Below are 24,668 nucleotides of genomic sequence, written 5' to 3'. Positions count from 1 at the left end.
TCTGTGTTTAATATCACTGCTATCAATCTGATCTCATCGAGATAACTACTTAAACGAACTCAATTTTCAAGATTGGCATTTAAAATACTGAGTCAAAGTCTTGTTTAATTTAAAGAAGATTTCAGGGATAGTCTCTGTTCAAGGATTAAAGATTATTTTAGGACAATAGATTTTGGAGTTTCTCAATTCTCATGGATACAGTAATTCTTTCCATAAGAATTTGATGATCTGTTACAGTTTTTCTCCCTTTTAAAATCTGGATCCTTTTTTGGGCTCTTTGATCAAAACATTCAGTCAGGGTAGTTTGGCAGCAGGAATTTTTTTTCTGGCTCATGTCGAGGAGGTCCTGTTTTGTTGGGTGCCATCGAGGTGGCTGTGACTCCTAGCAAAATGCATCTTTTGATCTCTCGATCAAAAAGAAGTACTATATTAAGGACATACTAGATGAAGACCATCATGCAGTCCATTTCTTTCTCTAATTCCTAGGTCTCTGTAATAGAGTGAATTATTTAATATGGTTCTTCTATCTGTAACTTTTGATAGTCTAATCAAACGATCTTCATATTCCTGATAAATGTGAATAAAATGATAGGAAAAGATATCAAATGGATTTTATGACCTTGCTGTAAATAATTGTCAGCAGGGCTATTCGTGATTGCCATCTTGCTGGATATAAAGCTGAGCTATCTCCAAAGCAGGAGTGAAGTATCTTACCACCAGGAAAAGAAAATGCCTGGAGGGGAGCGTATTCTTTGGAATCCAAGAAGCCTGTTATTTGAGCTTCTTCGATCCAGGAAATAGTGTTGACATCAGAGCAGGGGCAGAGTCGCAGCAATAGGAGGATGAGGAGTAAGAGCATGAAACAAGTGAACTCCACAGCCCGCAGAGCAGCTCGGAGTGGTAGCTGGCTTGCGGAGTGATGTGTCTCTGGGCGCAGAATTGAAGTATCTGCGTTTGCTGACCCATGGAGCTCAAGCTGAGGGCCTTTTGGGTTGTGCATCACAGCTGAGTGACATGCCCTTTGGGGAATTTGTTGTCGTCGTTGTCGTTGTTAGGTGCCCTTGAGTCATAGAGACCCTCTGCACAATACAATGAAACACTGCCGAGTCCTGCACAATAGTTGTTCTGTTTGAGCCCATTGTTACAACCACTTACTGATTGGCAGAAAGAGATTTGGCCCACTCCTGGAGCAGGGCAGTGGCCACACCAAGAGGCCGAGGTCCACAGAGAGGCCTGCCTGCCGGCACAGCAGCGAAGAAACTGTCCTGACTGAGCAACTGCATCGCAAGCTTTTCTCACGTGAAAACTTACCTGTTTACGTCCCTGATAAATTCCACAAACATGAGCATCCTCTGTCAGTTCCGAGTGGCTGCTGTAATGAATCACAGATCCCAGCTGCAGTCGTGACTTCTGTGGGAGGTAGATTTGAGACTCGAATTGGTGCTTGTGGTCAGATAACCCCTCACTTCAAAAGTTTGGTGAAGCTTTTCCCTGCCAAAGGTCATGTGGATATTTGTGACATCATTTGCGGATCATATAACATTATCAACTTAAACATTAGCTTGCTCAAACATTTCATTAACTCACCACTAATGTGATGACTGAAAAATTCCCTCTGCTGAAGCATATCCCCTCAGTTGGTATTAATAATGTCACAGGTTTTAGACGACCCTGGGGAGGGACATTTCCCAGTCCTATTCTTCTCTGCCATTTAGGGCAAATAGAAATGGATAGCTTGCAAGCTTTTTAGACCCCAGTCACTACTCACCAAATGAGGTAAACTCTAAAATCCATTTTAGGCCAATGGACTTGAAAAACCCACACCCTATTAATTTAAACCACCAAGTCAAAGATCCTAACCCCATGATGTACTTACATGTATATGAGTAGGAGCACCAAGTGACATGTTATTTGACTTTATATTATTGTCTGTTGTTATTGTTCTGAAATTATCCTTTTTGTCACTCCCCCTCTTAGTGTGGACCTTAATTAGTGGCAATGGTCATGTTTTGTAACTATTGCCTTGCTTGTTGCTGCTAGGTGGCCTCCAGTTGGTGCTCCCCCATGGTGATATTATACACAAGAGACTAAGACACCACCAGTCCTGTGCTCTGTCTCTGAGCATACGGTTGCATCCATTGTGTCAATCCTGTTGGTCGATGGTCTTCCTCTGTTCACAGCCCCTTTGCAATACCAACTGTGCTACCGTCACAGTCTTTGTCACTCCCACCAATGACTGGGTGGGACCATGTGAATATTGTGTACTGTCATTAATTTGGGGATTGGTCAGTTTTGACATTCCTCTATGTTTAAAATAAATAATTCTAGAAGAAGGAATAGAGCCACTAAATACCATCAAGAAAGAAGAGCAGGGGGCAGAATGGGTCGTGTGGGCTCTGAGATGCCCATGTTGAACCTTTTTGATCCTGAGGATAGCCTTGTGACTCCAGGCAAATGACGATGACATGCGAGACAGCACAGCGGCACAACTAAGAGCCACAGCCTGCGGTGGCACAGGGGTGTTCCCAGACCGTGGGTATGGACTATGAGGAAAGCTGAATGCCTTGGGTTGAAAGCTTGATGGTGGAAGAAGATGTATCCAGGAACTTAATTGTAAAGGAGACAGGGGTGGGGGTGAGTCAGGTTTGTGTCATTCCAGCTGGGCCAGGATTCTCAAGGGGTTGGCAGTTAAGGCCTAATAATCCTCCAGGATGTGATCTAACCTAATGTAACAAGTAGTATAGAGCAGTGCTTCTCAACCTTCCTAATGCCACCACCCTTTAATGCAGTTTCTCATGTTGTGGTGACCCCAACCATAAAATTATTTTCGTTGCCAATTCATAACTGTAATTTTGCTACTGTTATGAACTGTAACATAAATATTTGATATTTGTAATACAAATATTTGGATGTACTTTTATTGTTGAAAATTGAACATAAGTAAAGCATAGTGATTAATCACAAAACAATATGTAATTTTATATTGTGAAATATTTATGTGTCTTCTGATGGTTTTAGGCGACCCCTGTGAAAGGGTTGTTCAACCCCCAAAGGGGTTGCAACCCACAGGTTGAGAAGCGCTGCCATAGAGGGATATTCTGTGAGCAGCCAATTAGTTGTGAAAAAAAAGTAGGATGAAATGCAACCTCCTTACTTGAAAGATAATTGTATTAACTGGTCTTCCTTATACATATATATTGTAGTTCCAGTATATAAGCATATATTGTACCTGCTAGTTTTTTTTTTCTACTTTCATGTGAAACCATGTAATAACTGGTTTGCCAAGCTCAAGGGAAAATTAGGCTTCAATTCTGCTGAACCGATGCAAATTGCTGAATCCCACCACTGGGTGGAGTCGCAACTAGTTTTTTTTTCCAGTACACTGACTGTATTCTTTCTATCGTCTTTTGATGCTTCCTGCATCATTCAATATTTTACTCATAAAATTTTCAAGAATATAATTTGATGCCTCCATTTTTTCTTGAGTTCTTTCAGTTTAAGGTATGCTGAGCGAATTTTCCCTTTTTGCTTTTCTAACTCTAGGTTTTTGCACATTTCATTATAAAATTTGACTTTGGCTCTTAGAGCTGCCCTTCATTTCCTTTTTTCTTTCCGTATTTGGCTCTTTGACTTCATCATTATTTCCATTTGCCGTCAGCTACTCTGTGACTAACAGCAAGTTTCAGAATCTCCCTGACATCCCTCTGACCTTTTCTTTCTTTCCTGTCTTTTTAATGGCTCTTTGCTTTCTTCATGAAGCATGTTCTTGATAGCCTCCCACAGCTCATCAGGCCTATGTCATCAGTATTCAGTGCAGAAAATCTCTTCTTGAGATGTCCTTGAAGTTTAGGTGCGATAGACTCAAGGTTATATTTGACTCTCATGGACTTAATTTCTTTTTTCAACTTCAACCTGAACTTGCATAAGAGCAATTGGTGGTCTGTTCGCCAGTCAGTCCATCGTCTTGCTTTAGCTGCTGATATTGAGCTTCTCCATTGTCTCTTCTCACAGATGTAGTCAGTGTGGTTTCAATGTATTTCATGTAGAGAAGTTTATATGCATAGTTCACACTATTGTTGTCGACACAGGTATTAGCTATGAAGAAGTTTTTGGTCTTCCAATATTCTATCATACACTCTCCAGATTTGTTTCTGTCACCGTGACCATATTTTCCAAGTACAGTTCCTTCATCTTTGTTTGCAATTTTTGCATTCCAATGGGCAATAATTACCCATGCATCTTGATTGCCTGCTTGATCAATTCTAGACTGAAGGCATTGGTAGAATTATTCAATTTCTTCATCACTGGCTTTAGAGGTTTGTGCATAAATTTGAATATAGCCTTATTTATTGGAATTCTTTGTATGTGGATAGACAGTATCCAATGACAGGCTGCATTGTCCTTTAGAATTCTTGAAATGTCTTTTTTTCAGGTGTCTGCATTCCTCTTGATCATGTCATTACCAGCATAGTAACCCATCTGATTTTCTGACTCAAAGTGGCCAATGCCAGTTCATTTTAAAATATGAATCTTTATGGGTTTCACTTAATTTTTAATGATTTTCAATTTCTTTAGATCATATTTGTACATTGAAGATTCTGATTATTAGTAGTTTTAGTAGCTGTTTCTTCTCATTTTGAATTGTGTCCCATCACTCATTGAGAGTTCCAAAGTTTATATTCCCACAGGCTTTACTCCATCCACAAAGTTATAGTCAACTCTATTTTGAGGAGGCAGCCCTTCCTCAGGCATATTTTGAGTGCCTTCTGACTGGAGGGGTTCATCTTCTGATCCTATCTTTGGCAGTATTTTGATTTTCTCATTAGGCCTTCCGTATCTGGCAGTGTTTCTATGCTATCCATAAGGTTTTTATCAGATAATTTCTCCAAAATGTACAGCCTATTCTTTCTTTATAGTCTATTCTTTGCCTGGAATCTCTGCTGAAACTTATTTCCTTTTGGCGATTCTGATGCTATTTGAAATAATAGTGGCATAGACTCCAGGATCACAGCAGCACTTAGCTACCAGAATACAAAAAAAAAACTGTTTGATAAGTGGTGGATGGACTTGGAATAATTTTAAATTATATTTAAAGTTGTTAGTGTCCATATAGAAAATCATATCTAGTAATAGGAAGTATATCCTTAGAGATAACTTTATCCACTAGCAGTAAAAGGTTATAAATGGATTTTTCAAAATATATTTAGTATAAAATTTTCTGTATGAAAAGTAAGATAATATGGCTGATATGTTGTATTTTATATACTATAAAAATAACTTCTACTTTCCATCCAAAGGGTTTCACTTTTCAATAGTCACTTTTGAACTAAAGGAATTTTTGAGACCAGTACAGTTTTTTCAAAAACAAATAAACACATATTAAAAATAACATTGTTTCCCTGTCCTAATGGCAAGAACTTGTCAATAAAATACATTATCAATTTTTAGAAGCATGAATGCTGTATGGGTAGGTGGGCCACACATTTTTAAATGAGTAACTTTTATTAGACTAGAATATAACTGTGTCAAAATAGTTTCTGGGAGCTTTACATTCATAATAGATCAAATACCTTATGCAAGATGTCTGTCAGCAGCATGTTGAAGAAGAAAACATTAGGGGATCTATATGAAAATGCTCCCTGAGACTTAAAGGCTATCACTCAAGTGAAAATGAAATGAAAGCACAAAGATACTACATAAAGATACGAAACAACAATCAAGGGTAGTGTGAAAGGTAGGTTTATTGTGCCAACCTGGTCAATAGGAACATGAGGGATTAATAAGGTGATCAGATCAGTGTGAGGCTGCTTTAGCTAGTTATCTGCCTTAACTTGTGAACTACACTACCTGCGGGACTGCCAACCCATGGATTGTGTCACTAGAGCTTGAGGTTCTTTCAAGATCTGCTTCGCCACACTGCTGGTGGATACATCCCTTGAGCTTGTGATGGTCTAAACCTGTCATCTTGCTGACTGTTGGTGACCCACCCTGCTTTTTGTTGCCTGTGGCCAGACTGCCTGATCGTGTTACAGAAGATTCAGCTGTCTGTTTTCTTCACCTGGGACCCAGCAGAAGCCTGTTGAATATCCCTGGGAATGGTTACTAAGGGTATGGGATACTGGTGCAAGGAACATAACATTAGACCAGTCAGATTCTTGATACAGGGGCCCTAGGCACCACAGATTCTTCCTTCAATGTCTCAGCAAGAGAGGTAAAGAGAGAATCTAGTTGTTTATTTGGTTGGTTCACTGACGCATGGACTGCCAGGTGGTCTAGATTGGACAAACTTGGGTTCCCTGACCTACCTTGGTACACTGTAGAGGAAGGCATCCAAAAGCTTAGGGAAATTGGCATGTTGGAATGGATCTATCAGAATAATCCCGTAGACCCAAAAAGGAGGTGCCCCCAGAACAGACCTTTCACCACAACCTAAAAATAAGTTTGTGAAGTGGGCTCCAGCATCTCTGAAGGCTTCTGTGATTGCTATTTAATGCACATGAGGATTAGCAGTGGGAACTTAGCAGTGGGCAGGTGGCAGCACTGAATCAACAGAGACAGGGTAGATGTGTTTATCATAATAGACAGCAAAGTTTCCATAGTACTCAAAGCAACCTGTCTCATGTGGACTTATGGCATTGGCTACTTAGCCACGGTGTCCCTAGGAGTGAAATACATGTGAAGCCTACTATATATTTATGTGATCTATACAGGCATAATAATGCTAGATCAAGTAAACAGCAGAAAAAGGAGTCACGACCACTCAATCATTTTCAGACCTGAGTCAGTTTACAGACCCACAGCTCCTCGAATGAGGAGAAGACCAGGTCCCTTTGAAGAAGGTCCCTGATACATCACTGACAGTTTATATTTTTAGTGTTTCTTCTAGCCTTCCCCAAAGGGACCTGCAACCTTTCACAAGAGTGACCGTTCATTAGGGAAAAGGAAATAATCAAACATTTGGGGGATTACTGGCTCTGAACTGACACTAATTCCAGGAGACCAAAATGTTTTGAAGGCCCACCAGTCAGAGTGGGGGCTTATGGAGGTCAAATTATCTTGGAGGCTCAGGTATGCCACACTGTGGGTCCGGTGAGTCCCCAAACCCATCCTGTTGGTATTTCCCCAGTTCCAGAATGCATCATTGGAATAGACATACTTAGTAACTGGCAGATCCCCCATATTGGATCCCTGAAATATGGAATAGGGCTATTATGGTAAGAGAGGCCAAATGGACACCATCAGAACTGCCATTGCCTAGGAAAGTATTAAACCAAAAGCAATACTACATTCCTGAAGGGACTGGAGAGATTAGTGCCACCATCAAAGAGTTGAAGGATACAGGGGTGGTGATTCCTACCACATCTGCACTTAACTCTCCTATTTGGCCTGTAAAAACAACAACAACAACAACAACAAATAAAAAACGGATGGATCCTGGAGAATGACTGTAGATTATTGTAAACTTAACCAGGTGGTGACTCCAATTTCAGCTGTAGTTCCAGATGTGATTTCATTGTTTGAGAAAATTAATACTTCCCCTGGTACTTGGTATGCAGCTATTGGTCTGGCCAATGTCTTCTTCCCAATACCAGTCTTGAAGGACCACCAGAAGCAGTTTGCCTTCAGCTGGCAGGGGCAACAATACACTTCCACAACTGTCTCTCAGGGGTACATCAAATCTTCCAGCCTGTGCCATAATTTAGTCTGAATGCATCATGATCACCTCTCTTCTGCAAAATGTTACACTAGTCCATTATATTGGTGACATTACATTGATTGGGCCCAGTAAGGAGGATGTATCAAAGACTTTAGATCCACTGATACAACATTTGCATGATGAGGTTGGGAAACCAACCCAGCAAATATTTGGACACCCTACACCTCAGTAAAATTTCTAGGGGTCCAGTGGTGTGGGGCAAGTCAAGACATTCCTACTAAGATTCCTATTGCAACTGGCCCCAACAGCCAAGCAGGAGGCACAACGCCCAGTGGGCCTTTTTGGATTTACGTAGGCAACATATTCCTAATTTGAGTGTTCTACTTCAACTTGTTTATCAAGAGACACAAAAGGCTTCAAATTTTGAGTGAGAGCCAGAACAAGAAAAGGTCCTATAACAGGTTAAGGCTGCCGTGCAAGCTGCTTTGCCACTGGGGCCATGTGATCCCACCGACCCAATGGTGCTAGAGGTGTCAGTTGTAGATAAAGATGCAGTGTGGAGTCTTTATAGCTAGAGATGCAGTGTGAACACTTTGGTGGACACCTTTTGGTGAATCACAGTGTAGATTATTGGGATATTCGAGTAAAGTTCTTCCATCCTCTGCAGACAACTACTTCCCCTTTGCAAAACAGCTGTTGATCTCTTGTTTGACAGGTTAAACTCCATCCCTTCACTCTTACTCCTCTCAAATTGACAACAGATTATGTAGCTACCCCACCTCCCTCACATCAAAAAAACAAACAAACAAGTGATCAAGTGATCATCTTCTTGATTTTTTATATTGAGAGAGGTGATGATGGCATCTTCTACTGGTTTGACTGATGTTTGCTTTCGTTGTCAGAAGAATAGCACCACGTCTCATCACCAGGAATGATCATGGGGGAAAAAGTCTGGGTCGCTTTAGAGCTGTTCTTTCAAAGCACAGCATGTTTGCACTTCACGCTCATTTTCCTGCTCTGTCAGAACCGGAGGCACACATTCTGCAGCGGCCCTTCTCTTTCCCAAATTTTTGGTTAAAATTTGCTAGCCCGAGCTCCAAGACAATCTTTCCTGAAATGAGAAACCCACTTGTATACTTTTCCCATTGTGCTGCCTTTGTAAGCTGTGTTGAACATCACAGCAGTTTCTGCAGCATTTCCCACAGAAGGACACAAAATTTCACAGCTGCACGCTGTTCTCTTAAATCTGCCATCACACACAAAAAAATGAGGTTTTAGTGAAACTGCTTTTACGAAAAAATACTGTGACCAAAGAGAACCTTCCTACATGATGCCACTGGGTGTACTAAGTAAAGTGAGTTGCTAGATGTTTGCATTGCATGAAAAATGAATACTATGAGTTCTCTGCTCCAACCAGTTCAATTCCAGTTTTGGGGGATACCCCTTCAGTCTTATCCCCAAAATACAATCAATTTAATGACTGTGTATTCCATCTGGCTAGATTCAAAATTGACATCATTTGTTGGATGGCACCCTTTGTTGTTGGTAAAATATATATCTATATTTCTAATGAAGACGTCATTGGTCTTCCAAAATTCTATCATATGATCTCAGCTTTGTGTCAACCACCAAGGTAATACGTTCAGATTTATATCCTTCCTCTTTATTGTAATTTTCATGTTACAGTCATAAATAATTATCAATGTATTTTGATTGCATATTTCATCAACTTCCCAGTGAAGAATTTCATGAAATTCAAGTCCTTCATCAGCTGCTTTACTGGTTGGTGAACAATTACATCAATGAGATTGCTTTGTAGAGGAGGTTCACGGGCCTACTGCCTTGAACTTCTCAGTTGGGTTTCCAAGCAGATTTAACTCATCTTTCTCCCACGAAGCTGTTAATGAGTTAGAAGTGTTGACCTTGCAGTTTGCCGTCCAAATTGTAACCCATTACATCACTGGGGCTTCTTGAAAACTTGATTTTTAAAAGTGTTAATGTTGAGAGGTAGTGCACTTTCTTTCAAATGTGTATTTTTAACGTCACTGTAATAAGACATTTTATTTTGCGGATAGCTTTCTTTCAGTTTTTCTGCTGCCTAATATTTCTTATTCTGAAATGTGTAAAGTGAATATTATCTCACATTCTCTACACCCATATCATTTTATCAATTGCAAAGTAGTGATAAATTATTTTATAATGTATACCACTATAAAATATTATGAATTCTTATCTCCTCTTTTTTTTTTATCTGTCACTGGTTCATTTTTATTTAGGGGCTTGCTGAGCCAAAGAATCCAAAACCTGCCCCCACTGCCTGGCGTTCTGATTTTGGTTTATGTATAGTTCTAAGGTTTTCTATGCAGGTTGTATTTATATTAAACCCCTGGTTGGTGTTTCTTGTGTCTGTGCTGTCTTGCCCCAGCTGAGAGCTTGTCTTCCTCCCAATGACAGAGTGAGCAACTAGTACCTCCACAGCACGGGCCTGAGCCGGGTCTCTGCCCCTTCCGGAGTTGCAGAAGAAAAAAGAAAAATCTTTTAAAAATCCATTTTGAGTCAGTTCTGACTCTTGGTGACCCCATGCCTTCAAGAGTCACTGCTCCTTTGGCTCTTCTGGGCTGCCATCTTTACAGAAGAGTTCCAGGCTTTTCTTCCGCAGCACCACAAAGTGGGTAGGCACTGTCCACACACAGGCTCATGGGATCCACCCTGCTGAGGGAGCGCTGGTCCTGAGGTGGCTCATCACCTCAGTCACTGTCCTCATTCTCCTCCTCTCCCAAAGTCCTGGAATCTTCTTCCTCCCTCAGCCCTGCAAAGAAGTCATCGGGGCTCCAGGCCTTGCTGCTCAGGGCCCGCAATGGTCCTTCCTTTTTCTTGCGCTGACGGTAGTCGTTCACCACCATAGCCTGCAGCTGTGCCATGTCCCAGAATTTGAGGCGCTGGTCGTGACCACTGCTGGCCAGGAATCGGCCACAGTGGGAGAGAGCCAGGTTCTCCACAGGCTCCCCAGCATGCTGGCCGATACTGCCAACCACTCGGTTCGGTAGAATGTTCACAGCCCTGATGACTCCGTCGGTGGAGCCCGTACACAGTAGACTCTCAGTGACAGGGACCATGCAGTCAATGGACTCTGCTCTCAGGGCAAAGCGGTCGCTCGTGGCCCCAAAGCCATCCCAGTTGAAGAGGTAGATGGTGCCTTCACTGGAGCCGCAGGCCACCTTCTTCCCACACTTCATGAGGGTGACAGAAGTCAGGTCCCCAGACTGAGGCCCTGAAAGCAGCTCAAACCGGCGCCGCTTAATATTGAAAACACCAAGGCAACTGTCCCCACTGGCTGTTAGCAGCAGCTTCTTAGCTGGGTCCAGAGCCATGTCAGCAATGTATTCCTCATGCTGCCGCATATCCATCAAGGGGGCCTCCTTCCGTTGGTCCCAGAGGCGGACACCACCTGTGTCGTCCCCGGTAGCCAGCACATTCTCATCCACCAGCAGCAGACTGTTGATAGGTGCACCATGAGCCTTAGAAATGCGCCTTTCCAGTTGGCCTCGCTCCACATCTAGAATATGGATGGCTTTGTCCTTAGAGACAGTGACAAGTTTTTGCCCATCTTCAGAGAAGACCACAGCCCGGCAGGACTTGAGGTGGTGACCTGAGGACCAGAGCTCCTTCGTTTCTCCCTCTTGGCAGGAATAGGAAAATACGAACACGTCCCCGTCCACATCGCCCGCGGCCACTATGTCGCGCGCGGGATGGAACGCCAGGCCGCTGGCCGGCGCATCCAACACGATGTCGTCCGGGGTGTCGCGGGGCCGGGCCGGCGCCGCCGCCGCCGAGTCCCGGTCTTCCCCGTCACTGCCGCGCTTGGCAGGCGCCTCTTCCCGCGCCTTATCTCCTCTTTTATATATAATTATAGTTTCCTTAAAGCCCATTAAAGGTAATTATAAGACATGAATCTATTTTAATATAACTGTTTATGACTGCCAAATGATAAACTACAAATATAAAGCTTCTGAAATTATTTTTATTTAAACATTTGAATTGGATAGAAATGATCTCTCCATTACTTTTATTCTCATGGAGAAAAGACTCTAAGACTATAACTATATAAGGTTAATCGCTTAGCATGCTCAAATAATTTTAGCTATTTTCCACTTTCCTGCACACTGATTCTACCATTTCCAAGGACTGTTTTGCCTCTGATCAATATTTAGTGGCATGTCTCACTTGAAATGATTATTCATGTGTGTTTTGCATTAATGACCTTGGCTTGCTAGAAAACCAATTACATATTTGTTCATTTAATCTCTGCTCCATGGCGGATCGTGTTTGCATCATGATGTGCCCGTAGTGTGCTGCTCCGAGAGGACACCTAACAGAGCGTGCTGTAGGACAAGCTCTGCCGCTACCCCTGTTCACCCTGCAAAATAAAAGACATTGCAGAAATACCTTTGAAATAAATCAAGAGAGGGAAATATGTTGTCATTATTTTCTCTGCTTTGAAAATATATACCTACTGATGCCCTGATGTCTCAAATGACAAACTAGGCAAACTATATCAAGAAAGTAATTTAACTGGGTTTTTTTTCTTATTGTAGACTTGTACTACAGATTTTAGTAACTGGTCCTTTGTCCATTATATCATTTAAGATATCTTTTCCCAATGTGTGGGCTTTCTTTTTACTCTTTCAATGAAATCTTTTAATGTACACAATGTTTTATATTTAACAGATACCATTCACCTAGTTTGTCTTCCGTGGAGTATGTGTGCTTCCTTTGTTACCTCTCATAGCCCCGGTTATCAGACGAAATAGCATCTGGGGTCTTAAAGGCTTGTCTTCAAAAAAGCAGCCATCTAAGTGAGATGTCAACTAAGTCCACATGACAAAGCACACCAACATCAGTCACCAAAGGATTGTAAATCATATAATCTGACATTGAAGGAGGGAATAGTACCTGAGACTAAATTGTGCGAATCCAGTTTGCAGAAGGCAATGAAGGACAGTGGGAGCCAAAGATACATTTGTGGGAACTGGATAGGAACCCAGCCTGCAGTGACCTACCACTGTCCATAACAGAGGGATGGGAGGAAGTGGTTACTACACGAAGTGCATTGAAGAAATTACAAAGAAGATCAAAGAATAAATCTGACTTGAACAGTTCAAACCTTGTCCATCGATCACCTCTCTGATTCATGTTGGACATGATCTGGTTTTCAATATTTTCTATCTTTTGTTTGTGTTGGAGTTTATCTCAGATGTGTTATGTCACCAAATTTGTGTCATATGTTTTTCTGGTTTTCTGTATACAAAACCCAGGGTTGATGAACTTATAGGAACAGCAGATAGAATAAGGTTTTCCGGGTGTGGGGTCTAGTGGTGCTTGTGGCAAAGGGTAGAAGTGTGCCCATGTCAAGGAGTCCCGGAAGGAAAAGCGTGCTTGGAAACTGATTGTGGTAGTAATTGTACAATATTACTTGATGCGCTTGAACTATGTAATTATATATGTCTTAACTCCCAGTAAAGAAATAAGAACAAAAAAAGAAAGTAAGGTAGTAAGTATGTGAGTATATCCAATGTAGAGGCATGCTTGGGGAAAAATATGTATTATATGAAAAATCCAGTGAAGCATAGTTTATTGAATATCTAGTATTTAAAGGATTATATTAAATCTCAATATTTTATTTATGTGAAAATTAATACTTAAAATGTTTATGAAAGTACCATTTGTGAAACATATGAGGAAGCTGACGTGTTTGCCTCTGAGAATAGCTGTTCAGAGTCGAGACATGGTGATTTACTTTCCTTAGTATATGCGCTTAGTGTTCTTTGCACAAGCTTCTTTTGTTTGATTATTTTAAACCTATTTAATAAAATAATAAATACTCAAAGTCAAGCTAATTTATCTCTAGAAGTTAACTCATAAGGCTCAGGATGCCACCATTCTAATTAAAATCAACTAAAAGATTTTAGAAACCAGTACTTGGATAATGAAAGGACAGAAGTATTAATTCTGACTAAATTAACTGGAGGGACCAATGTATGTATTATACTAGTCATTTCAATTTATAATTATTAAGAACCCAGTCCTTTCTGGGGAAACTATTGAACTGGTCCTTAATCAGTGAAACTAGTAGCCAACACAAGTTCCTCTTTCAATTTAAAAGATAAATAATTTGATTAGCTCAACATCTGTGAATATCTAATAGGTCCATCACAGTGATCCATTTTTCTCTTTGCTCAGATCCAATAGTGTTCATCTATTATCAAAAAATATAACTAATGTCACATGCAAACAAAATGCTGTTGAAGGTCATTCACTATCGGTTAGAACAATAATAGACAGAAGGGTGGCAGACATCCACTTCAGCTTCAACATATGATGTGAAACAAAGGATATCATTTTATTGTCTTAATTAATATATACGTTTTCACTTCTCTCCTTTCTACTATTCTCTACGTGAGCTCCTTGAGCTCTGATATCCATTGTGATGGCAACCCAGAAACTCACGGACAAAATTCATGATTTGAATGCTTATTAGGATGTTAAGTTGCAACATCAGTAGGCAATTCTCAGGGTAGTTGTTTCCTGGACATGTTACAAGGTTCCATGTCTGCTAATAAATGCCCAGAAGGGCACACCACTCTGCACTAAAGCTTTACTTCCATAAGCCCAATTTCCCCAATTAAGTGTCCAGAGGCATCTCACTCCACAAACCAGTCTCAGGCATGAATGCACTAATTTAATGTGCTCCACTATTTGGGAAGTCCATCGTTCTATTCAATGCTTTGGCTCTGTTACTGCTTCTCTGATGTTACAGCCGTCATGTGGATCCAGGCAGTTCACTGTGCAAGGATCTTAGACATGGGGGGTGCACTCCACAACTGGCTCTTGGTGGTAATGAGATCCCTCACTCTGCTTCTCAGGGACTCATTTTAAACACAGCAGGATGCCGTGCTAGAGAATACTGTTCATCTTACAGGTGGATCCTGTCCTTCTTCCTAGTAACTCCCCCCCCCCTTCTTCTTAGATCCATGCAAGGATAGCTCGTTTGGTAAGAGTTAAAAACTTTGGCTAGAAGAGCCCTATTAAATAATTCACTTTCCTTGCATCGTTTCTGGCATAAAGTGATTCTTGGCCAAAGACTATGCAAAGTTATTAACAGCGAGGATCATAATAAACCATGGATAACATTGGGAAGGATAATGATTCTAGAATGCTGAATTGTCTTTATGTGGAACCTCTACACGAACATGGTTGTAAACAGCAGTTATGGAATCAAACAATACTCTGCATTGAAAAAAATCTGCTATGTAATAGTTTTTTCAAAGTATAAAAAACTGAATATGTCGTTTTGTGGCCCAAGGTGCTTGTGGCCCATGTCATGCTATTTTCAGGCACCGTTAATACCTGTGAATGCTGGAAATGATTAAGGATAGCCTGAGAAGAACTGATACTCTTGTGCTTTGTCATTGGTGAAGAATATTGAAAGTACCTTGGAATAGCAGACGAACAATCAAATCTGTTGAGGGTCAAGCACAGCTAGGATGCTCTATCAGGAGGATCCAATCCACAAAAAGGACCCCACACTTGGTCAAGTGAAAGTTTAGCAAAATGGAGGAAGATCCTCAGTGAGATGGATTGACACAGCGACTGCAACAATGGGATCAAGCTAACGAATGATGGCGAGATGGCATAGGACTGGGTAATATCTTCTTCTACTTTACGTGGGGACATTATGAGTCAGAATCAACTAGATGGCACCTACCAACAATGACAACGCTTAGAAATTATAAATATTTTAGTAATGATTTTGTTTCATCCCTTATATTTACACACTTGATTCATTTGGAATTTAAATGGAGCTTTGGCAACTCAGTAACCATCTAATAATATAACATTTTAATCATTATAATTTATCAGTGATTCTCAATGGTGCCAATCTATGACTCAATTACTACATACTTTTTATCTACTTTAATGGATTTGATAACATTGATCTTTCTCTCTATTTATATACAACTACAAAGATTTTTCCTTCAGAACACTAGTTTAACTTTGATCATCTGGTGAGATATCATATATACTCTTGTATAAGCCAATTTTTTCAAAACATTTTTTATGCAGTTTTTGTGGTAAAATTAGGTGCCTCGCTGCTATTTGGGTTGGCTTATACTTGAGTATATATGGTAATTCTCTTTCACTATTTCATTCCTTAGAATTTATGTAAATAGAATTTGGATCTGATTATCTACATCTTAATAATTATTATTATTTTTATAAAGTTGAGCATATTGACCAGAGTGAACAGTGCCCATAGGTTTTATCCTTTCCCCATACTTAGAAAATCTATACACTGAACAAACAGCCCAAGAAGCTGGACAATATGAAGAAGAATGTGTTATTAAGACTGAAGGAACACTCATTAACAAGATGCAATATGCAGATAACTCAGTCTTGTTTGTTGAAAGCAGAGAAAATTGGACATACTGATAAAGATAAACGGCGGCCTTTAATAAGGTTTGCATCTCAACATAACTCCCTCACTGCCATCAATTCAATGCTGACTCATTGTGGCCCTTTGTGGATTTCTGAGGCCGAGGCTATCAAATTTTAGGAGAGTAGAAAGCCTAATCTTTCTCATACAGAGCTGCTGGTGGTTTTGAACTGCCAATTATTGGGATCACACAATCTTCACAACTGGCTAAGATCACAATAAATGGGGATAGATTGAAGTTGTTAGAGATTTTATTTTTTACCTTCTTATATCCAGAATCAATATCCATGGTGGAAGAAGCGGGGTAATCAAAGGGTGTGGTGCACCGGGTAAATCGGCTGCACTGATTTACAAACTGTTAAAAACAAAGCAAATATATTACTTTGAAGACTGGGATGTGCCTGGCACAAACCATAGTGTTTTCAATGATCTTATATGGCGACAAGATGTTTATTTTCAAAATGACTCTCACTGACATTCAGATTTTTTATTTCAATTTTAAAATGACAATTTTAATTTGGAGTTAGAGATTTTTAAAACTTTTTATTTATGGGCTTTACTATTTTATCTGGACCCAATAGAAAAGCACTGAAAATGAAAATACCTAGCACATCTTTCTTGTTGGTAGATGCCATCAAGCTGGTTCCAGCTCTTAGTGACTATGCACTGCAGAATAAGCACATTGCCTGGTCCTGTGCCATCCTTTTAAAGATGCTGTCAGAGGAGACCAGTCCCTGGGGCAGGGCATCATGCTTGGTAAAGTAGAGGGGCAGAGAAAACAAGTCAGTCCTTGGATAAGATGGATTGATGGAAATGGCTCCAACACTGGGCTGGGATAATAGTACAATTGCAAAGATGGCACAGGACCTGCAGTGTCTTGTTCTGTTGAACACAGGGTCACTGTGGGTACCTACCAACTACATAGCACCTACCAATAATCATAACAGGAAGACTGTGAGAAAAGGGGGAGGCTCACAACTCTCTTAAAGAGTTACATTCTTGGAAATCCACAACAGCAACAGCAACCCTCCTCTCTACTATAAGGCCACAATGAGTCCAAATGAATTTAATGGCACTGAGGTTTTTTCATTTTGTTTTGATTTTTTTGGTAGAAAGATCTTGAATGATATTCAGTAAAACTTTACTTCTATGTGATATCAATATTTTCCATAATTTATGCAACAATGTTTACAATAGTACATCTACAGGGAGCGCCCAGAAAATGAAGCAAGTTTCAGAAGAGGACATGGACTAGGGATGTCATTATTGACATCAGATGGATTTTGGCTGAAAGCAGAAAATACCAGAAAGATGGTCATTGTATTTTATTGACTATGCCAAGGCATTTAACTGTGTGAACATTATTGATAACATTGAGAAGAGTGAGAATTCCAGATCATTTTATTGTGTTCATTCAGCACCTGTACATGGATCAAGAAGCAATCTTTCAAATAGAACAGGGAAAACTTCATGGTTCAAAATCAGAAAAGTGTACATCAGGGTTGAATCCTTTCACCATACTAATTTAATGTGTGTGTTGAGCAAACAATCTGAGAAGCTACAATATGGGGTGGGGTTACCCTCCCAAAAAGGGAAAGAAAGCTCTGCTGGGCAGAGCTTGTGCACTACACATTTTTCCCACTGGGTGAGCATTGAGCAAGCTGCTCTGGGTTCCTGCATCTAGTGGCATCACCTGGGAAGTTCTTTCTGGTCACAGTGAATTTTTTGGTGAAAGCAGTTTCACTGGAACCTCATTTTTTGTCATGGCTGATTTAAGATAATAGCATGAAGCTGGGAAATTTTTTTCTTGTTCCGGAATAAAAGGCCATAGAAACTATTGTGATGTTGGGCACAGTTTACAAGGACAAGGCTATGGGAAAAACTCAAGTGTACGAGTGCTTTTCTCATTTCAAAAAAGGCAAAATGTCGATTGATGACAAATCTCCTCTTTCTGGACATCCATAAACTACCCAAACGAATGAAAATGTTGACTCGTAGTGCATTTGAAGTTTGTTCCACTAGGTATGACTGTTAATTAAGCTTCCTATTTAGAGGTTCTAAAAAGATAGTGTAACAGTGTGTGAGAAAAATGCCTGATTTGTGGCAGACGGGGGAATGGTTTTGCCACCATAACAATGCACCTGCTCATGCAGCCATCTCTGTGTGCCAGTTTTTTTTTTGGGGGGGGATCCCAGCATGCTTCTCTGTCCCCAGGCACCTTACTCACCTGAACTCACTTGGTGGGACTTCTTTTTGTTTCTGTGAATGCAGAGGGACTTGAAAGAACAGTGATTTGATGGCATAGAAGAGGTGAAGAACAAAACAAGGGAGGTGCTGTCAGCCATCCAAAGAGATGAGTTTGAAAAATGGTTCCAAGAATGGAATTGTAGACTTGACAAATGTATTAAGTACAATGGAGAGTACTTTGAAGGTGATAAGGTTGTTTTGTTAAAAATAATTAAATACTGTATATACTCATGTGGAAGCTGAGCTTTCAGCACACTTTTAATGGTTTTTTGTGTGGTAAAATTAGGTGCCTCGACTGATATTGCAGTCATATTCTCGAGTATATATGGTACACAGCTTTGGGGGAAACAATTGCATTTTGGGGTGTACTCCTTTGTATAAAAAGAATTCAATATCAAGATTGAGAGAAGACTCGTTAATAATTAGTGATATGCTGACAACACAACCTTGCCTTCTGACTGAGAGGAGGACTTGAAGCATTTGTTGATGGATATTAAAGATTGAAGCTTTCAGTATGGATTAAAACTTAGTGTAAATAAAGCCAAAATCCTCTTAACTGGACCAACATCCAACATCATGATCAATGGAGGAAAGCTTGAAGTCGAGGATTACATGTTTCTTGTATCTGCAATCAATGCTCATGGAAGCATCAGTTAGGAAATCAAATGCGGAGATTTGGGTGAATGGCGACATTGGACGGTGTAAGATATGACAAAATAATAATAAGTTATAAATTATTAAGGGTTCATGGGGGATGGGGGAGTGGGGATGGAGGGGGGTAATGAGGAGCTGATACCAAAGACTCAAATAGAAAGCAAACGTTTTGAGAATGATGAGGGAAACAAATGTACAAAAGTGTTTGATACAATGGATGGATGGATGCAATGTGATAAGAGTTGTACGAGCCCCAAATAAAATTTTTTTTAAAGAAATCAAATGATGTATCGCACTGGGAAAATCTGGCTTAAAGTAAATGATCTCCCTGGCTGCATAGGCAACAATATATGCATATTGCATAGGGAATACGTGCTGCACAGGATCTCTATAAAGGGTTGAAGAGCAAGGACAACACGTTGTTTTAAGGTGTGCCTGACCCAAGGTATGTTATTTTCAATCGTGTCACATGAATATGAAAGTTGAAGATTGAATAAGGAAAGCAGAAGAAGAATGGAAGTATTTGAATTATAGTGCTGGGGAGAATGTTGAAAATGCCAGGGATTGCCAGATTAACAAACAAATCCATTGTGGGAGAAATATAAGCAAGCAATCTCTTTGGAAAGGAGGTGGTGAGCGTGAGGGTCCTGTGCTTGGGACGTGTGATCAGGAGAGAGCGGTGTCTGTCAAAGCAGAAGTGCAATTACAAAGAGGAGCCCGCCGAGGGGATAGATCTGATGCGAAGCTGGCTGCGATGGACTCACACGCAGCAACCTTGGTGAGTGTGGAGCAGGACAGCACAGTATTTTGCCCTGTTCTACATGCGGTCGCTGCGAGTGGAAACTTGATTGCACTTATGACAGCAGAACTAATAATGGGATGTTTGGAGTCTCCGTGTATAATGTTGAAGCGCTCAGTTGTGTGGTGAAGGTCTCACACTTGCCGCCTCCCTGTCCCTGTGCAGAAGATATGGTGCTTGGCTTCTTTCAAGATTGCCCTCTCAGAAACCTTAAGGGGCAGCTCCCATCTGTCCTATAAAGACACCGTGAGTTTCAGTGGCTATGATGGCAGTGGGTTGAGTTTAGTTTGGGGTTAATCAGAAGATAGTTTTGACATCAAGGACAAGAAAGAAAAAATGAAAAATGAGATCAATTCAAATTGTACACAGGACAACCAATGCTTTACCAATTCAGTGACCATTTGTCAAAATGTGATTGTTTTAAGACATTAAGGTACTTGTAAGGTATTAAGGTAGTCTCATGTCTTAAGATATTAAAGTAGTATATTACTAATGTTATCCTTCATACTGTGCCTATTGCTTTCTTGGCATAAATTTTAATATAATTTAAAAGTATCTATATACTCAAGGATATGTCAACCTGAATATCAACGGAGGCTCCTAATTTTACCAAAAAAACTGCATAAAAATGTGCTGAAAAACAAGGCTTATACTCGAGTGTATATCATACACAATCATTGTTTCCTTAAAACCTATTTATTAAAACTTTGTTAACCACCTCTGTTAAAAACAAAGTCTCACACAATTTACAGAAAGTTATGTTACTAAATATTAGAATTATGATGATGTACTCTTTTAATTTTTTCTCTTCAGTAAGCCTATCTGTCTATGAACTATAAGAATATTTTGTGTGTTCTTTTTAAAGTTTCCTGGTAGATGTTTGAATTGTACTTGTTTAACTGTATAGACAAATTGATTGGAGTGATATCTTACTTTTAGGAGAAATTTTTTAAATGTTGGTAAAGAGAAAGTAGCAATGGCTAATGGAGCCTTTGAAATGTTAGCTAAGCAAGAAAACTGTTAGTGAAAACAGCTCTCTCTCTTTTTTAACAGCAACTTGACCTTTCTCATCTGCAAAATCAGACTCATTCTAGAATTTTAAGTACCTTATTAAAATTGTTTACATTCATAGAACCCATGCACTTCAACAAAGAAGATAACTATACACAAATGACTTCCCTGCTGGCAGGAGAGAAAAAAGTCCTAAGGTGATTGCCCATTTGCATTAGCTCATCGTTCAGTGCAGGAAATATTTCATGAAATTTGAACAGGTGACAAAGCAATGCCATTGTTATTTCCCAAGGTAAAAAATATAATTTGAATGTGGTATAATTATTAATTCCAATATGTATGTTTTGAGGATTAAGCATCAACTAATCTTTCTAGGAAAATATAAAATTCTGCTATGTATTTTTAGTTGTATTTTATATGATTTATATCATCTTTTATAATGATTTGCTTATGTCATAAAAGAACACACAGTGTTAAGCCCTGAGAAACCCTGGTGCCACAATGATTAGTTAAATGCTCAGCTATGGTCCAAAAGGTTGACGGGTTGAGCCCACCACCAGGAAAAGAGAGAAAACAGAGACAATCTGCTTCCCTAAAGATTCATCACCTGGGAAGCCGGATGGAGCAGTCCTAAACCATCCGAACAGGTAAGAATGAGTTGAAATCAACTTGCTAGCAATGGCAGTAATTATGAATATGAAAGAATAAATTTCAATAACTTGAAGTATTAAGATGAATTGCGTTCAAAGATTGGAAAACAATTTATGATATTTACCTACTATGAACTGTGTATTGAAAACTTACAAGTAAAAGCAATAAAAAAACAAAACACATTCGAACTTTTGACTATATACAAATTTAAAACAGTACAAATATCTTTAAAAAGTAAAATTAAGGAGAGCCCTGGGAGGACAAAAAAAACATGTTCATTTCCTAATGAGTGCATAAAAATGATAAATAAAGCACAAGGATCCAAAGAGATAAGCACCTTTCTGTCATAGCATAAGTTTTTATTCTGTTTTATAAAACCCGACTTCAAAAAGTTCAAGGAAAAAATTCTATGAGCTTTTCATTCTATTTCTACAAACACCTTGAAGAACATCGAGCTCAAGAATGCTTAGTTTATTTCCTTCTTGTTGTTACTCGAAAACATTCTCAACCAAACCCTCTTAAGTATCTCCAGAAGACTTTAAAAATGCAAAAGCATCAATGAATATTTTTCTATCAATTATATTTTGTCTTATACTTACAGTGTCTTCATACCTAAAATGGGCCTTGCCTTAAGATTGAGTTTAAAATCACTAAGAAAATGAGAAAAGCACTCTTGAAAGTGATTATGATGACAAGATATAGAAGTAGATAGTGCTATCATTTTTCAGTTTGTTGTGTACTTTTAGTCTCCACTAATTGTCCCCAGAGAATGGATTTAATTCTGAGAGCAGACCTATTAAAGAATTTGACTACATTTATCTCCCCAAATTTTTAAATATTTCTGGGAAAATAACAGCAATGCTACCACGATTAAATATTTACAGAACAATCAGATAAACACAATGTGTACTTCAGTAAAATTTGAAATGTTGCATATTGATTTATTCATGTTCTCTATCAACTTTTACAGAAAAATCAATGCCACAATGCCATCAACTAATTGAATACAACAATTAAAAAAGATTCCTAGCACTATTCTAACATTTTTATAATACTATCAAATAATTATACTTTATGATAGGCAGTATCAATAGAGAAAACAACTGATTTAAACAAAGAAATTTCATTAAAGCTTTCTGTAAAAGAAATTTCAACTTTCAGTATTCTAGTATATTTTTAAAGTGATAATTGTGAAATGTTTGAATGTTTAAATGAGATTATATTCATTTTATTCCAAATCATAATGAGGACCTGAGGAAATAAAGTCAAGATTCTATTTAAAAGAACCAAACCAGAGATGACTATCAATTTTAAGGGTCAATGAAATATATCTGATAAACATGTTCAAACAGTACAGCAAAAATATTCTAGTTACAGACACTAAGATACAAAGATATTCCCTTTCCTTCACAGTCTCTTTTTTACTTGTCATGGGGTTTTATAAATTTTATTTGGTCAATTCTTTTTTTTTTTGGTCAATTCTAAAGAAATAAAATTCAAGATTAATATAATAGTATCATCATTGGTGATGACTGCAGTTCGTGGCCAACCCAAGTATATATACAAGCATACCATAACATTTTTATTCAACAAAAATATCTGTGAAACTTTTCTTTCATCATAATATATTTGTATCACATACAGGTAAAATTTTGCTGAAGATAATTTTAAAATGGTCACAGCATTACATCAAAAGGGAGCTGCTAAAAATTTCAGCTGCATTCTTAAGAGGATGTTGAACAAAGAGTTTCATGGACCTTAGCTAAAAGCATCCAATATCAAAAAGTTAATTATTTGTGTTTATTGACTAGGCAAGGGCATGTGACTATGTGGAACATTTCCAACTATGGATATTCAAATAAGGAAAGACACTGGTAATGCCCATGTGAGAACTAAATATAACCAAGAGTTAGTCATTCACCATAATACTCATTCTGTATGTTGAGCAAATCATGTGAAAAGTTGCACTATATGGAGAAAGATTCAGTGAAGTGTTGGATAAGGGGAGGGCTCCTTATCAGTCTGCAGTATGCAGATAGCACCAGCATGTGTGCTGAAAGTGAAGAGAAATTAAAGCATGTCTCTGATGAAGATGAAACTCTGCAGCCTTCATTATGATGGTGCGCAGTGTCAAGAAAGTAAATTCCTCACAACTCTATGAATAGACATTATTATGATAAATGAAGAAATGATCAGAGTTGCCAAGAATTTCATTTTACTTAGATCCACCATCAATGCTCATGGAAACAGCAGTCAAGAAATCCAGCAACACATGCCAGGGAAAATCTATGGCACAGATATTTTTGAAGCTCCAAATAGTAAACATTTAACTTGAAACCAGTCACCTGGGCGACCGAGCTCTGATACTTTCAATCACCTCATACGCATGTAAAGCCAGCGCAATGAATAAGGAAGACTGGAGAATTGATGTGTTTACATTATTGTGCTGGTAAATAATATTGTAAATACCATAGACTACTAGAAGAGCAAACACCTGTCTTGGAAAAAGTATTGGCAGAATGTGCCTTTTAAGTAAAGATGGCAGCAGGTGCTCTCAGAAGGTACCGGGCCCTGAAAGAAGACATCATGCTTGGTAACGGGGTCAGTGAAAAAGAGGAAGCGACTGCACAAGGGGTCATATTTTCATCAAAATAGCTGTGAGGTGGAAGAAGCACTGGCAGCATATCCTACTGTTAGACACGGGATAGCTATGGCAGATCCACCAACAACACCGAAGAACCACAGTTCTACACATTTCCCATGGTGCTATTTCTGTTTCTCTAGCACTCCCCTGATGAATTCTGCACTCGTCAGTTTACATTATGGTAGTGTTGTGATTGGTGAGGAAATGCGTCAAGTTCTCTAAAATAGTCTATGAGATTTGGGAACAAAAATAAGCAGGTTGGCACAAGAAACCTTCATGATGTCAACAACTTTTATCACAGATTTTCTCACCAATACAGTTTTTTCAATTTTCTAAAGCTTCTTTAGTAAGCCATGATGATTGTTCAGTGTTATTAGAGGAAAAAAACTATAAAGATACATCTTGAAAAATAAAAATCACAAAAACAAACAAAGCACTTTCCAGAACCTTCTGAGCTGACCTCCCTGCCTTGGATACAACTGGCCTAGCACATCTCCCTCAGAAGCTACTG

At 39.2% G+C, this 24,668-nt stretch overlaps 1 pseudogene; it reads right to left on the bottom strand.

The window, feature by feature from the left end:
- Positions 1-10,240: 10,240 nt before the first annotated feature.
- LOC142455539 (WD repeat-containing protein 55 pseudogene) lies at positions 10,241-11,586 on the bottom strand (annotated as a pseudogene).
- Positions 11,587-24,668: the final 13,082 nt, after the last annotated feature.

Source organism: Tenrec ecaudatus, chromosome 8 (genome assembly GCF_050624435.1).
Source record: "Tenrec ecaudatus isolate mTenEca1 chromosome 8, mTenEca1.hap1, whole genome shotgun sequence".
NCBI lineage: Eukaryota > Metazoa > Chordata > Mammalia > Afrosoricida > Tenrecidae > Tenrec > Tenrec ecaudatus.
This window is presented reverse-complemented; position numbering and strand designations above follow the sequence as displayed.